The following is a 13,824-nucleotide window of genomic DNA, read 5'->3' as shown; positions in this document are numbered from 1 at the left end:
TCTTCGGGAAATTTCGGCAATTCTCGTGATATATTTTGTTTTTGTCTCAATATGGTTACATCACTGCAAGTATCAATTTTCTTGTGGTCCACCAGCTGTCACAACTGCTGTTGCATAGTTTGCTGTGTATTGATGAGTTTGTTTGTAAACAAAGTAAAATGTCTTCACGAAAACTGAAAGAAGACGACATAAATGAATACTTTAGTTGTGATAACTGAAGTGAATTGTCAGAAGATGATGGAGAGTGTGACAGTGATGGAGAAATAGAGTCAGATAGTTTACCAAATGTTGTAAGTGAGGTGAGCGACTTTGACATCATTCCAGAACCAAGCGGCGACAGATCCATTACAAATGAACCTAAGTTATATGAAAGTAATAATATCACTTTTATTGAAAATAACATATGTATTGTTGAAAACATCTATCCGGCCCTTGAAACAATTAGACCTGCTGAACATAACCTAACTCAAACTCACCAATTACCTAGGCCTACAACGGAACAAACTAACAGAACTAGGCCTAAACACAAGATTCTGTTTCCATGGGAACATGATAACAATATCTCGACGTACCTATTTCATTTTGACCTAATTCATCAATAGGTTTAATTTGTCTTTTTTATTTTAGTTTACAAAGATTTCTTAGGTTTGCCTAAATTTGCTTACTTTGATCAATGTTAGGTTACAATTTCCATGTAAAATAAAATGTATTACAATGTAAAAATAAATAAATAAAATTAAAAAAACTCATTTTTTTACTATATTTAGTCCTAGTGAACACCTTAAAAACCATACAAGGTAAATATGTAATTTTATGAAACCATAAGACAAAAATAAGTTTTTTATGTCATTTTGCTAAAAAAAAACCCGGCCTGTGGGTATCACCAGTAGATATAAAACATAGCTGTTAAAAGTTTAAAATTATTAGTGGGTTTTTCATATTTATTACTTTTTTTATATTTTTATAAACTTAAGACGGTTAGTAAAATAAGTCAAGTAAAACCAATGTGACCAGAACTATAGAATTATGGGTAAGCGATGATACTGGCTACAAATATATTCGCGTATGCAATAAAATGAAAATATTTTGTGTCAGTGAGTTATTTATGAGTGTATGTTAGATTGAATTAAATAAGATTAAAAGAGTAACTACCTTTGAAATTAAAACTATGCCTAAATACTACATCGCGGTCTGATTATAGAAATGGTAAAGAGTAACAATAATAGTATTTACGTATTTGTTTAATCACAAGAACTCCAGTATAAAATTCGTCAGATGAGTACTCAGTTTATCCTCTCACGCAAGACATATTATACTTATATATTCATACTGTTGCAACAGCCCTTCCCAATCCTGTCCGTGCTTTCTCGCTCCCCATTAGTGAGATAGGAATTGCCTTACTGTGTAAAAAGCTACTAACGCTAATCGACGTTTTAGCAGACTTTTTAAAGTCGTGAGTTGAGCTCTTTTCATATAATTTGAAAGCCTATTGTTAGAAACAACTCCTGTCTGCGGAGAAAAACGTACATTATATTTAGGACCATCGTATCATATTTATGTATTAATCTATCAAGCATGATAATAGTATTTTCGTATGATTAAGTAGATGATATTTATGAAGAGTATGATTTTATATTCAAAGAGATAAAATTATGTTAACAACCCTATTCAACAAATTTTTTGGACACAACCATTTGTTATTTACAACATTTTGAAAGATTCCTAAGAACATAAATATCTAAGAGTACTTTCGCAAACAGTGGGTAAATTGTCGTCCCAAGCCTTGATAGACAACATTTCAGTCACCAACCAAGACAATTGGACTATTACTTCATTTACTTAAATCAACTTCATTTATACAGTCACTTAGATCGTCAATGTTTGTATTTAAAGAGCTTGATTGCATAGTTCTTGCTAGGGAAAACTTTGCATTCCCCATATTGCAGGTGAAGTCATTGTGCCAATAATAATGCGCATGTTCTTTTTTTATTATGTTTTGAAAACAATTTTACTAATTTTCGAAATGACCAAGGTTGCAGGTAAAAACATTTTTATTATAACATTTACATTTACTAAGCGGTTTTTCAGGAAGATTTCACATAGATCATGACACATTAAAAACGAATTTCACTGAATAGTGTCACAAATGTAAGTAATTATTTAAGTTTATTAAACATTATTACTCTTACTACTTTAACTTTAAGAATGTTCAATCAATATCCTTATACTTATATATTTTCACAGAAAAACACTTGCTATTAACAACTATTTTCAAATTTTCTTAAACACTGCAGTGATTTGTTTGTGTATCATAAAAGAACAATATATATTTATAATATATATATATATATATATATATATATTAGTATTATATATAGCTCTTTCAAATCGTTTATACACTTAAAAACTTAGTTTTAATTAATAAGGATATTTTTTATAAACAAAAGGAAGTTATCTATAAGCTAATTTATCTATTAGGCCTACTCATAACGCAATACCAAAGATAAAAAATTCATATTTTATCGACGCGATCATACCTCTTAATCAAAGTATATCAAAACTTTTAGAATCTTTATTTCTTCAATTTACAGCTCACTTATTATCACACGTGGTATAGAAATATCTTGTATGAAACTATTTTTAAAATGTGCCAGAAAATTTGTTTTTTGGCAGAAGAGTATGTTTCCCAAAAATATTTTGGAGGATTCGTGTTACCATAAGTTACCAATCAGAGTAAACTAAGAAATGAATCTATTGTTGATTTCGTTTAGAATTGTATTATAGTCATTTTAGTAACAGCATACATCTTCTATCTTTTTCTAATTGATTAATTTTTTATCGATTCTCTTACGCTCACCAATCCAGATCCTTTGTGTTATAGTGGTCGCCTCGCTATTACTATAATCTGGTTCAGAGAATAACAGAGTTATATGGGATAAATCTCTTGTTTCGTATCGGAAAACGTTGAAACGATGTAATTTGTTCGTTTTACTCTTTTTCTTCGTCGTTGACTTTTTTTTACCTGTTCAGACGAACACGGCTCCGGATTCCAGAATTCAAGTTACAGACTTGATAAGGACGCTAATCATACTCCAGAAACTGCATTAAAATGAAGGTGAACTAGTGTTAAACTTAAAATTCTTATTAAAACAATCTTTCCCACCGTAGCTACGTTGTGTGTATGTGTGTATTAGTGTTTAGTAATTTCAGTATAATGGTTTGGCTATTTGAAAAATGGATAAAGTTTCATCGATAAAACGTATCAGAAGGAATTACAAAATAAAAATACAGATATCTATCTTGCCAAATATTTTTAGTACCTCTTACAGATGTATATAGTCTATCGTGTGTAGAATTTAACACTAAAAATTGCAAAATAATCACGCCTTTAATATATGTTATCAATATGCTATTTTATTACAATCTTTGAATTTATTGTTACTAAATATTTCATTTATTATAAAACATTGTTTTAACACGCAATATATTTGGCCCTTTCTTCATTAATTTAAAGCTTAAATAGGCTACTCTCAGATCAGTAATTATCTAAGCACCAATATTATGAAATCAATATCATATTGTCACGTTTTGATCACTTATAGGTGTTTGAGAATGACTTGTGAGATAATTTATATTGTTGGAAATGTTAGTACTCTTAGGGAGCTTATTGATTAGTCTGACACCAACTTGTTGCGGCAGGTATTCATAAAACTTCAGGTATTCATATTGAGTAATGCTGAGCTCGAAAGTTGTGTCTGCCAGTGGTTTCATATTTATGAAAGTTCATGCCACTCATCAAAGCATATCTGATATGCATTACGTAATTACTTACATATATAACACGGTTCATATGGGTATTACTAACTCTGTAAAGTAAGACTTACATGATTTTAACTCTTAAATTTTGTACCAGAGCCATTTTCCAAACCGAGGAAAATAAAATTTCTCATTTTTTTCTATGGTAGATAATTAAAATATATTTTTTACAACAGTAAAAGACACAACTTTTACTTTTGTACAAAATATATTTTATCTACGAAGATGCATTAGCTGACTGCAATATAGATATTATCCTCTTGAAACATTCCCTCATCAATAATCCTTTAATACATCTAAGAAATTCCTCTAAAAGTATATTAACGAAAATGTATGATGTGGAACAATATCGTTGACTCTTTGCATCATTATGATACTGAATGAAAAACATGATAAAGCATAACTATGCATGAACGATACAACATATAATATTGGTGCCTGGTATGAAAATTGAATTTTTCAACCGGGAAGTTTATGATGCACTTTATATTGAACCACCCCATTCTCGGAAATACAAATGTGATATTTTTATAAGATTATATTTATTTGTAGGAGCTATAACCTTAATTTTAATCTACAGCATAAGGTAAAAGCTGGAGTATTCCCCTGTAAAATTCGAACGGTGCCAGCAGTCATACTCGTAATGGAGTCTAGTATGTGGTGTATGTAGGTAAGTAGATGCAACTTGTGTAGGTATGGTGTGTACAAAGCGCAATTTTTATTCGATATACCGCTTAAATGTTATACGCGTATATCGAGACTTTACCTCGCCCTGTATAATTTATTATCATATTCTTATTTCTTATAATTGATCTTTGATTCCGACTGTAGATGTTAAATAGAAATATAAATGCTAAGGATAGAACCCTGTGTAACACCATAACGTTTCAACCGTGTATGGTACAGCGTTAAAAATACCCTCATGCAACGTTAATCTCAATCTGTAACTTAGGAGGTAACACATACGAGCTGGATTATGTGGTTGCCATTAACATCCATAAAAATTTACCCTTGATATATATATATATATATATATATATATATATATATATAATTTCAATAAACATTGAATCACAAAAAGTATTGTTGAAATTAAATAAGGCTATTGCCATTTATACAATTTAACGTATATATATATATATATATATATATATATATATATATATATATATATATATATATATATATATATATATTATTTATATATGTATATTAGATTTAAATAAATAAGATTAAAACAGTAACTAACTGTGAAATTAAAACTATGCCAAATAACACATCGTGGTCTGATTATAGAAATGGTAAAGAGTAACAATAATAGTATTTATGTCTTTGTTTAATCACAAAAACTCCAGTATAAAATTCGTCAGAGTACTCGGTGTATCTGCTCACTCAAGACATACACTTACATATTCATACTTACGTATTCATTCTTCTCTTGATAACGTTGATTGTAGTAATGCTTATATTTATATAAAGATAAAATGATATATAATGGATTGCAAATCACTATCATGGATCTTTATAGGTGGAATAGTATGAATTTTACGGAAATGAGCAACTTGAGGCAGATATAGATTATGCAGATTGCTAGTAACAGTTCTAGGAGTACTTCGTCTGAATCCAGCTTGATTTCCCTAACCAATTTCTATCATTGTTCTCACATTCAAAATATATATGACACGGAACATTACTCCATTGGTAAGGAACGTTTTTTAATAAACCAGAAAATAATATTTATTTCATTTTATTAATAAAATTAAGTTTATAGAATATAGAAAAAATTTAAATAGTTACCAATGAATTCAAACTTGGTAAAATCTTTTTGCTGTAACATTCAATATTATAAACATCAATATTTGTATGAAACAGCATGGATTGTTTGGGCTTTCTAGATGTAAAGCATATTTTAAATTTCGGCTGTCATTTCAAAAAATCAGTTTAAATTGCATATAGTTTTCAAAGTATCAGGTCTAATCTGTAATAAGACCCATTTTCAATCCTCAAATTATTATCTAGTATTACAACCTAAAGTCTCTTTAAGCAATGTCAAGGGAGGTATCCCTAGAAGTAGTAGCACTTCGCTACAAAACAGCACAAATAGGATAATCAGCTTTAAACTTTTTAATGTTAAAAAATCAATTTAACATTTAACTTCGTGAAATGAATGAATGATTTATTATTTATCGATGTAAATAACGCAGGACTGATGCTCCAAATAGCCGTTGATTTTCAGATGACGATGTAAGTCACTGACCAAATAAGCTAAACATTATATCTTGTTTTATTGCCAGATCACATCAATTAAGATTATGTAAAATTTATTTTCTCACATTTTTCCACCTAAGGTACAAACATAGACACGCGAAAAATGTATGTATATTATGTTATCGTCAGATACATTGTTCCAACATGTTTCCACTGTTCATTTTTACTCTGGGCTATCAATTTCCATTCAACTCGTTTCGGCAAATTCTTAGGAGGTTATTATTAATATTTTATATCCTTATTGTGAATTAATCACAGAGAGTATGCTAGCGTATATTTCCTACCCAGAATCATAGGATGAGTGTTGTTATTATAACAAATTTAACTGTAACAGATTTTACATATCAATATAGAAATGAAATTGGATAGAATAAATTACTTTTCAAATGCATTCACTACTCAAGTAAAATTAAACCTACGTCACGTGATATTGGGTAGCAATTTCTGTCGGTGGTAATGGAAGTTTGACAGATGAAATTGCCCTTTTAACAGTAACGTGTAACTTTTATACGGTGTAAAACGATATGTTACATGTTGATATTTAAATAAATATATACGCTTATAAATTAATTTAGGAAATCAAAACAATTATTATCATTTACATGAATGTTACAAATATTACATTTTATTTTATGTTTTTAGCCTAATGATACCTTTTGATTTCGAATAATTAAAACTTTTCATAAAATATTCAAAAATAAAAACTAATAATGATAATTTATTAAAAATAATAAATAATAATATATAAGTAATAATATTTATTTAAGATAATAAAAAGCACTGATTTACCAGTTATAACGGCATAATCGCCAGGCAAATGAGTGATCCGAGTTCTAGTTCCGGTATTGCAAATACTTTTACATAAAACTTTATAAAATTTGGATAACTATAAAACTTCAAATTATTGCATTATGCCAAGTAATCACTATTTAAACAGAGAGAAAGAACATTTTTTTTACTTTGGAGTTATAAATGTTGGTAATCAAAAGAAATAATCTTTAACAGTTTCTTTAATTGACGGTTGTATTTTTGAATTTAGAAAATTAAATTCATTATTTCCAACAAATTTTACTAATTCCGTGTATCTGTATAAATTCTTACATGAAATTTTATTAGATATGTTTAGAAGTTCTCCATATTAGTGTTTCTATTAAAATAATATCTATAGAATTTTATGTTCTAATGGAGCCTATTTGTATGACTGTCTGACGAAGTTCCATTTGCAATTATTATTCCATACATTATTGTTGTGTTACTCTTTTATATATTAGTATCTTGGTCTGTATATTTTTTACCTTTCTTAGTCTGTATATAACAGACATACTGTACAGAATCTTGTTTTAAAATATCTCTACATGTTTATCTCAAATAAATCCATTTTCTATATGTGAATTTATGACATTTAATGGATGGGTTAAGACAGATTTTTTTTAATTTCCTAAGTTTATATTTAAAAAGTTTATTTGTATAAATTAATTGTAAGATCAGAGTCATGCATCAACTTACTTATTCGATTAAAATATTTTTTTAATTATTTTTAAAGCAAAAGTTAAATTCTTATGGGTTTAAATAATACGCAAATAATCAACAAAAGCAAATATCCTAAGATATTTAGCAACTATAAATATTTTATACGTGTAGATATTTAAAATAACTGAGAATTGGTTAGAAACTTAGGTGATCCGTACAATCATTATTGTTGGTTACGATATGTATTATCAATCCACCTTGCCAAAGCTGTATTATCAAATTTGACCTCATATTTTCTATATTTGAAATATGACATGAACCATGGCAAACTTCTTTCATTCACCTCTATACCTTTATAAGAGCCTCCAACATTCTTATGAAATTCAGTTACTTTTCAAGGATACCTTATTTGTAAAAACCAGTTGAGAAATAACTATTGGTTTCGTATTAAATATGCTGTTGTTTAAATTAGCTGTTATTGTAATTAAAATGTAACTATGAAACTGGTTATGAACCTTGTTATGAATGTCTAATAAATGCATACATAGCCAAAACTATTGTAAGATTAATTTGAAATTGGTAGTGTTATGGAAAGTAACTGTTTAGTGGATGTTAAAATTGTAGCTTCTAAACTAATTGTAAATTGGGAAAAAATTATTCTTCATTATTAACTTAGAATCACACATAGAAGCTGAAAATGCATAGCTAGCCTAAACTTGTTGGTAAACATTGTATGTGAGTTTCTGATAGTTTATTTATCAATAATTTAATCAAAATTGCTGTCCAAACAGTGAGCATTTTTATCAGTGAATTTTCTGAAACTATTATCAACACACAGTTGGATATTAAAACATCGGATTGAAGTCGTAACACACAATTTGGGATATACTCGCTGTGGACTACCGACCTCATTTAACATTTCTCTAGAGAACGACCGAACTGTTGTGAAACTACTATGACACTGTTTTCCTCATTGAATCGAAACCAACCCAAATATTACATAACATTTCATCCCAAAAGTTAACGCAATCTGATTATGTTCTACTGTCAAAACTAGATTGTATATGGATTAATAGTCAAAATCATTAACGTTAAAACTTATGATCGCAAGAAAGTTAGAGGTATCATTAAACCTCTGCATTTATGTCACCCCTGCTTGAAAGTTCAACGCATTTTTGTATTATAGGAAATTTAAAAACAGAAGAACATGTAATTTTTGAGAATAAAATACGGAAACAAATATGTGTGAAGTACATGATAAAATAATTATAATGTAACGTTACACACTATGACTTCTAAAACTTTAAAAATAATACTAAGCCTGTATTTGGCAGTTGAAATTTCGTACAATGGCAGATACTATAATGTTAGTTGTGCACATCTTCATTCAAACGTATGTATAATGTTTATTATTGAAGTAAAGTATACATTATTATGTTTTATTTTTCAGTACGTAACCAGAAACATTTATATATATATATATATATATATAGATTATTTAAAATATAAACTTATGTTTTTGCTTTTCATTATATGTGAGAAAAAGTAAAATAACGATATCCAAATATACAGTTTTTTAACATAAAAGTCATTGTTATTAGTTTTAAAACACACATTTTCCTAAAAAAGGTTTTTTATGCAAAATATCAAAAATTTCCACTTTCCCAACTAATTATTTTGGTAAACAGTAAAATGTTGTGACTTTACAATAATTATATATTTACATTCTAACATTTTTATGTTTTCTGTATGCTTATTACATTTTGAGACCTCCATTTTCTTAGAACATGTAATTTTAGATAACAATTCTTTTTTCTTGGTATTAAGGTAAAGGGTTTTGTAAAAGTTTGTTGCGAATCTAAAGTGTTTTTAAGAAATAAAATTTGATTTTACATTTACTACAATAAAAACAAATTTTCTGTAATAATTGTCTAAATTCATATTACTTATCTACTACATCACTCATACTGTTGCATAAATACAAAATAATTAATTAAATAGGGTTTGTAAATTGGACCTAGTTCTAGGTATAAATATTTTTACGTCACAAAATTTATCCTACAGATTAGTGAATGTCACTAAATTATTCTCCATCAAATGACTCACAGATAAAACCATTGTTCACCATATAGTTTATACATAAAAGCTTTTAATTCACAAATACAAGTTTAAAATACACCATGAGCAATGCGGTGCATCGTTATGGCGACCATAGTCCTTTCGTAATCGTACGATTTGCTCACGAAATTAACACTTATGATTCACTTATTTTGAAGATATTCATACCACTTAATGGCAAATTTAATTGAAATATTTAGATTTCGTTTATACACACCACAGTTCTTTTAAAAATATGAGAAACATAAAAAAACTAGCGACTAGTCAAACTAGTCATCTAGCATTAAATAAAAATGAGGGCCTTTCTTCACCACATACAGCAATGAACAAATTCTTGAAAGCAGATCATCTTTTTGAAATAGAAATTCTGAACGCACTCATTATTAAAAAAATTTCCTGCAGTAAGAGTATAAGGAAAATTCCGTTTTTTCGCGTTTTTCCAAAGTGCGCGAGCAGGTACGGTAAATACATTAGTGTTACAATGTCGGTGCATACTGATTTCGCATTAATATTTAATGAATCATACATAAAATTAATCTACGAAATATTCCCATTAATTTAATGTATTATTTTCCTACTTAAGTCTTATTGTCGATGGTAAAATATCAATTAAAAATATGAGTGCAAAATCGAATAGTGACTAGTCGTTCAATATTGGACGAACAAAATTTCAAAAGATTGTCAAAATTTAGCATCATATTTATTTTCATTTACTCAAACTGAAAAACTAACAAGTTAAATATTAAAAGTAGAATCAACGCTTTGTATTTTTAGACATTCCTGAATTTATAGTACCTCAATTATCATCTTAATAATTCTTAAGTGTATTAAGTAAGTTATCAGTTAAAACTTTTCCTGCGTACAAACACTAAAAATTTCAATCAACACGTTCCACCGATGTCATAATGTATCATCATGTTTATTTTAATTTACTCAGAATGAAATTCTAACAAGTTAAATAGAAATATTACAATAATATGTTTGAACTCTGTGTATTTTTATACATTCCCTGAATTTTAGTACCTCAATTATCATCTTAATAAATTGTATAAGACTAGTGCATTAAGTAATTTATCAGTTAAATAATGTTCCTGAGTACATAGACTAAAATATGCGTGAATAAATACGTTCCACCGAACTCTACGTTGTAAACAACTGTACAATTTTTTGTCTAGCTATAATACATGTAGTTAAAATATAAATTTTGGACGATGTTACTGTTGAGGTAATCTTTTATTATTAAATTGACTTTGTTATAATAACAAAAATAATTTAAATACGTTTATATCACGTTGGTTCTGCTAAAATTGTTATTAAGAGAGCCGATTTCTGTCAAATTTCTAAATACGCAGGAGAAAGTTTATCTATTTTACCATTCTGGAATTACTTATGTTTTATAAATCCCAACGCAGAAAGCTGTTTTCTCTCTGATTCTACTAATAAAGCGTATTAAAATGTTATTATATATGTAATGAAAATAATAAGCCTTCCATAATAACAATACAAAAGCACAGTTCCTCGTTTAGATAGCTGGTAATAAGAGCTTTAACACAGCTGACTCGTTGCCCTAAGCGCAGGAGATCAGAGTCTGATAATGGTGTTAGTGAGATAGCTGGCAACGTGCAGCTTCAGTTTAATGTGTAACTTAATGCCTGATGCTGCAAACACTGCTTGCGTCAAAAAATAGAGTCACGGAGTACTCTACACCACTATTAATCCTATCCCTCCCCCCTATTCATATATATTTTTCATCTCTACCCCTACAATCTTTCTTATTTGGATTAACTGACTTTAAATAATTATATTACTCACTTCAGGATTGCTTATTTTGCTGGACTGTATGGTTTTTAAGGGTCTTTATGAATAATTCCTCTATTACTTCTCTAAATAGTGATGTTCTTTTTATTTAAGAGGTAAGGAGTAAAATAATGTATACACTTTTATAACTTTATTCTCAACCATAGATGTCTATGTATTCAATCCGATGTGTTCTCAAACACATAGTAAGATCTGCCTAAATTTCGAAATAAATAAATGTGAATGACATGATCAATGACAGTTTTTTTTTCTTATTGGTGAAATACTAAAATATGTATTTTTATACGTAGTACTCTCTCCCTTCTCATTTACCACATTTTCATCAAATTTCAATTAAAAAATGTTTGTGAAATACAAGCACTTTCAATTAGTTACATATGTTTTCGTGATATTAATGAACTATATTAACTACATAACACTAAAATAAAGATATATATATATAGTAAAAACCGTTAGATTTTTATTATTATCCTGAAATATAGCCCTACGAGAAAGAAGGAATGTTACAAAGTAATTCCTGTCAAAAACGATTAGAAGTAGCGGCAAAAAGCTTCTGGGAAACTACGTTATTTTATTCCAATTTATTAAAAAATTCTATTTATTGTAATTGTAACGATTAAAATACTTTTTTTCATCAATTTGGAGATGGGAGAAAGTTTAATAATGGGAGAGATAAAAACTGTATGTTGGACTAAAAAGATTAATACCCTGTTATCACACTTATATAAATAACCAAGTTGTATGTAAAAGTTAGGTCGTAAATAATAAGTGCTCGCACAGTTTGCCCTAAAGGTGAAACATTCTTTTGAACTCTAATATTTCAAAATGAAACATTACTACACTTCTAGTATTTGTAACGCTTTAGGTAAAGATTACTTTTTAGTGTTTTCGTTATTCAAATTATATTTCAGATTTATTACAAAGTTAATCTTAGAGTGAAACAATATTTTCTAGCATATTTTAAGCAAACTTTAATAATCCAATGTAGTAGTGGATAACAATGTTTGAATTAGTGCAAATATTTTTACCCAGGACCTTAATAAACGCGTCAAAACTTTTAACTTTATATATTTACCAAACATGGCATATTAAAAGAATTTATGACGATTCGTGTGATTGTCGAACTAAGCATAAGACTTTATATATAAAAATTATTGTTATTCTTCAGTATTCTAATGGATATATGCTTATTACTGTTCACTTTTGAATACAATACTATTGAATACTATAATATAAATTAATTCCGCTAAATGTTTAGTGTAACATATTTAAAATATTTTTATTGATCTTGTATTGGTCTTTGGTCATTAGTATCATATAGAAGCGTAGGATATTGGAAATATATTCTTCAAGCAGTCTCTTGAAGATAACTAAGAATAAAGATGAATTATGTTAAAACTTGCTCACACAAACACACGCTCATTCTGTATGTAAGTAAGTAAGTAATTAACTTATTGACCTACAATTAAATCTTCTTTATAAAACCTGTGTTAATAAAGAAATCATAGGTATTAAGTAATGAGTTTATTTCAGTTGGAATAAAAGAATGAAACTAAAGAAGTAGGTACAATCCTCCATTAGGGAAAACACATAACGTTTCGACAGTTTGGACCTATCCTCTTCTTCAAGTGTCATAACATAAAGACTATGCACGTTTATTAAAAAAAACAAAAAATTAAAAATAAATACTGCAGGCATAACCTAGTTTCCTAATAAAAATATGAACAGTTTTCAAGTTTCAATGTAGAAGGAATTAAAGATTTCAAATTATGGCTACTTAACCGACACTATTCAAATTTATATTTGATTTACACTAAAAAACTAATCATATTTTGTTAAATGTCACATTTTACGACCTATCCACGTATTAACAGAAGATTGCAGAGGTCAATTTCATTAATAAGCTTTCAATTTTTTTCTCACAAGAGCAATACGCACTCTTCACTTCACATTTTAACGCCCTTATTGTTGATCCTATCATTTTGAGAGAAGTCTTATGTATGATGAATACGTATATAGAAGCTTCTAATTAGATATTTCTTAAAAAGTGTACGCATTTTTATTATTTATTTGATAAAGTATAAAAGATATTAGAATTTGTTTCAAAAATCCGATACTAATATCTAAAAAACGTTTTACATATATTAATGTTTATTTAAAATCCAAACTATATATCCCATAACTCTACAACAAAAACTAAGATTAGAAAGTGTTTGAAGTTTAACATTCCTTTTAAGAACTCAACTAAAATCTTCCATTACAGACTGATTTTACAAACCTCACAATATTTTGAATATAGTGGAAGATATTTTTATTTTCTAGAGTTATGTGAGT

This window comes from Homalodisca vitripennis, chromosome 6 (genome assembly GCF_021130785.1).
Source record: "Homalodisca vitripennis isolate AUS2020 chromosome 6, UT_GWSS_2.1, whole genome shotgun sequence".
In the NCBI taxonomy this organism is placed as follows: domain Eukaryota; kingdom Metazoa; phylum Arthropoda; class Insecta; order Hemiptera; family Cicadellidae; genus Homalodisca; species Homalodisca vitripennis.
Note: the sequence above shows the minus strand (reverse complement) of the source record.